This window comes from Bemisia tabaci, unplaced genomic scaffold, assembly GCF_918797505.1.
Source record: "Bemisia tabaci unplaced genomic scaffold, PGI_BMITA_v3".
NCBI classification, from domain to species: Eukaryota; Metazoa; Arthropoda; class Insecta; order Hemiptera; family Aleyrodidae; genus Bemisia; species Bemisia tabaci.
In genome coordinates, this window is record NW_027311817.1 from 1 (window position 1) to 3727 (window position 3727).

At 37.7% G+C, this 3727-nt stretch overlaps 2 non-coding genes across 2 annotated transcripts; one reads left to right on the plus strand and one right to left on the minus strand.

The window, feature by feature from the left end:
* The first annotated feature begins 1403 nt into the window (after nucleotides 1–1403).
* On the plus strand, nucleotides 1404–1522 carry LOC140225970 (5S ribosomal RNA). The gene has a single exon (XR_011900792.1). It is a non-coding gene; the product is annotated as a 5S ribosomal RNA (ribosomal RNA).
* Nucleotides 1523–2451: 929 nt separating this feature from the next.
* On the minus strand, nucleotides 2452–2570 carry LOC140225971 (5S ribosomal RNA). Its single transcript, XR_011900793.1, has one exon. It is a non-coding gene; the product is annotated as a 5S ribosomal RNA (ribosomal RNA).
* Nucleotides 2571–3727: the final 1157 nt, after the last annotated feature.

A 3727-nucleotide genomic window follows, 5' to 3' on the forward strand; every position in this document is an offset into this window, starting at 1 on the left:
CGTCGCATTCTTAGGCTTTTTTTAAAAAAACCAAGTAACGTAGACTCTTGGTATTCACTGCACATAAACTAGAGACCCCCAGAATGAGAAACAACTTTAAATCATAATTATTGACGGATAAATAAACTTTTTACACGCTTTGGAAAATCTGAGAAGTTCGCGGTAGTCACTTTTCGGTAAGGAACTAAGGGACTCGGTTATTGTATCGAGCAGGGTTCGAAACGATCGCAAAGGCGGTATACTACGTATACGCGCCAAAAGTACGTATACATACATAAGGTATATTAAGCATTCAATATTTTAAGGACAGAAATAAAACCAAATATTCACCAATGATAATTTAAAAAGATGATTCAAAAGGAGAAAGTAATAACATTTCATTTAGAAAATGAGCAACCATGACAACACCTCCTTCTCTCTCAATTTCTCATTTCCATATTTTCAATATAATTTTATATACCGACTAAAATATAACGCTTGGACCAAGTCACTGTTGCTTATTTTACGTGTGGGCGTAAACTACTGGACAAAGAAGGTGCACGGACAAAAAATCGATGACAAAATGTTCTGAAACCAACCAAAGTTTTGTCATTTTAGAGACTGATGTTGTAAACATGATTATAAGAGACCTATATTTACAGTTCTAACATTAATTTTTAGGAGTCACAAAATTGTCGGATGAGAATATAAATGAGCACTCTCTTCCTAGCTCAAAACCGAGCTAAATCCTAACCTTTTAGAGTTATTATTCCTTGAGTATGCTTATGTTTTCCATTGAAAATTTATTTTTCGACTTTTCAATCCAACTCGACAAAATTGTTCTATCTACTAGAAATTCTGCCTTCCCGGATTAAGGTCCTTTTCTCAAAAGGCGGTTTCATAGGTAATAACTCCACATTCCTGAAAAATGCTCTCTAAGGGCCGTAGATCAAAAGGAAGAGTACTTAAATTGGCATGTGAGCCATTGGAATAATCGAATTATCGAGATACATTTAAAAATCAATTTATCGAGCCGATAAGCGAAATTTCCCGTTCGTAGGTATGTTTCACCATTAACTTAAAGGAAGATTTTCCGGGAATGGGAAACTAAAATAATGTTAAAAAGCTCCGACGAAGGTAATACCGTGTACACAATTTTTCCGATGGGACGGCTTCTAAACATATAAAAATTAATGGGATCATTGTTCATGTGTAGAGCTAAAGACCATAAAACTTTGGATCACCGCATCGAAAAACTGTAGTCAGGAAAAAATTTACAAAATCCTTTGATTTTCAAAAATTCGAAAATTTTGAATGGGAAACCAGAATTACGCCCCCCCCCCCCCCCCCCCTACAGGCTACTGGGCAGGACGAGAGGAGGTAGAATGATGGGCTTCTCTGCGGTTCCAACTTTTCGTCCTTTCGCCAACGGCCATACCACGTTGAAAGCACCGGTTCTCGTCCGATCACCGAAGTTAAGCAACGTCGGGCGTAGTTAGTACTTAGATGGGAGACCGCTTGGGAACACTGCGTGCTGTTGGCATCACTTTTTGCTCAAAACGTTTAGCTGTCAGGTGTCAGGTCTATTGAATCGTTTTACATATTTCGAACTTCTTCCTTTTTCCTGTGTAGAGAGCAACCCAAAAATGATTGAATATCCATGACGATTCTAAAATGTTCCTCACAGTATTTTGAAAACATTTTGAAGACGTTACTTTCGTTTTTCAGGTTGTTTTCGTTTTTTTTTTTTTTTTTTTTTTTTTTTTTTTTTTTTTATAATCGATTGATTCAAGCAGAATTTTTAGATCTTACAATAAAGAAATTGGCAGGTACTTAGCATCTTTTTCATTTGATATAATCCCAAAAATAAGGATCCCCTATCCCTAAACGAACAAGCGAAAAAGAATATACATCAAAGTGTTTTCAAGGTGCTTTTTCCGTGGTTTTCTGTCATTTTTCGCCTTTTCGTAGGGGGAGGGGATTTTATGTGATTATATTAAATGAAAAAGATGCTAAGTACCTGTCAATTTCATTAATGTAAAATCTCAAAATTCAATCAACATCAAACAAATTAACCCCTCCCCACACCCACCCCTCCAAAAAGAAGCGAGAAATGACGGAAAACGGTAGAAAAAGCACCTTGAAAACAAATTGATGGATATTCAATAAAAAAAATGGTAAGTATCTTTCACTCTCTTCAGTGTAAGATCTAAAAATTCTGCTTGAATCAATCGATTATAAAAAAAAAAAAAAAAAAAAAAAAAAAAAAAAAAAAAACGAAAACAACCTGAAAAACGAAAGTAACGTCTTCAAAATGTTTTCAAAATACTGTGAGGAACATTTTAGAATCGTCATGGATATTCAATCATTTTTGGGTTGCTCTCTACACAGGAAAAAGGAAGAAGTTCGAAATATGTAAAACGATTCAATAGACCTGACACCTGACAGCTAAACGTTTTGAGCAAAAAGTGATGCCAACAGCACGCAGTGTTCCCAAGCGGTCTCCCATCTAAGTACTAACTACGCCCGACGTTGCTTAACTTCGGTGATCGGACGAGAACCGGTGCTTTCAACGTGGTATGGCCGTTGGCGAAAGGACGAAAAGTTGGAACCGCAGAGAAGCCCATCATTCTACCTCCTCTCGTCCTGCCCAGTAGCCTGTAGGGGGGGGGGGGGGGGGGGCGTAATTCTGGTTTCCCATTCAAAATTTTCGAATTTTTGAAAATCAAAGGATTTTGTAAATTTTTTCCTGACTACAGTTTTTCGATGCGGTGATCCAAAGTTTTATGGTCTTTAGCTCTACACATGAACAATGATCCCATTAATTTTTATATGTTTAGAAGCCGTCCCATCGGAAAAATTGTGTACACGGTATTACCTTCGTCGGAGCTTTTTAACATTATTTTAGTTTCCCATTCCCGGAAAATCTTCCTTTAAGTTAATGGTGAAACATACCTACGAACGGGAAATTTCGCTTATCGGCTCGATAAATTGATTTTTAAATGTATCTCGATAATTCGATTATTCCAATGGCTCACATGCCAATTTAAGTACTCTTCCTTTTGATCTACGGCCCTTAGAGAGCATTTTTCAGGAATGTGGAGTTATTACCTATGAAACCGCCTTTTGAGAAAAGGACCTTAATCCGGGAAGGCAGAATTTCTAGTAGATAGAACAATTTTGTCGAGTTGGATTGAAAAGTCGAAAAATAAATTTTCAATGGAAAACGTAAGCAGCTTTGTCGGAGCTTTTTAACATATACCTATAGTTTGCTCAGAGCAAATCAACTCCCAGTTTTTTTAAAAAAATAAGCCTTTGCATTTTCGATTAGTTGGGTCTTGTGAATATTTCATTTAATATTTTATTATTTTATTCGTCTCATTAGCTAACTGTAAAAATGGTGAAATTTGTTTCATTGGTCACTGAGTCATATTTTCAGGTAAGGAAACTCCAAATTTAAGGGAGCTTTCACAACACCTACGAAAGACGATTGGGTACAGCAGTAGCGTGGCGTGAATGATCGATTATCGATATCTCGCCATTTGAAACTATGGTAAAGAATCGATTACTAGGGTGTTCGCTGCGAACACCCTGATAATCGATCTTTTTCCATAGGTTTGAGTGGCATATCTATCGATATATCGCAAAGCACGCCACGCCACTGGGGTACAGGTTAGCTGCGGTGGGCCGCGGGCGGTGGGTGTAGTGTAGCCCGGGGGGGGGGGGGGGGAGAAGGGTGGACGGCATG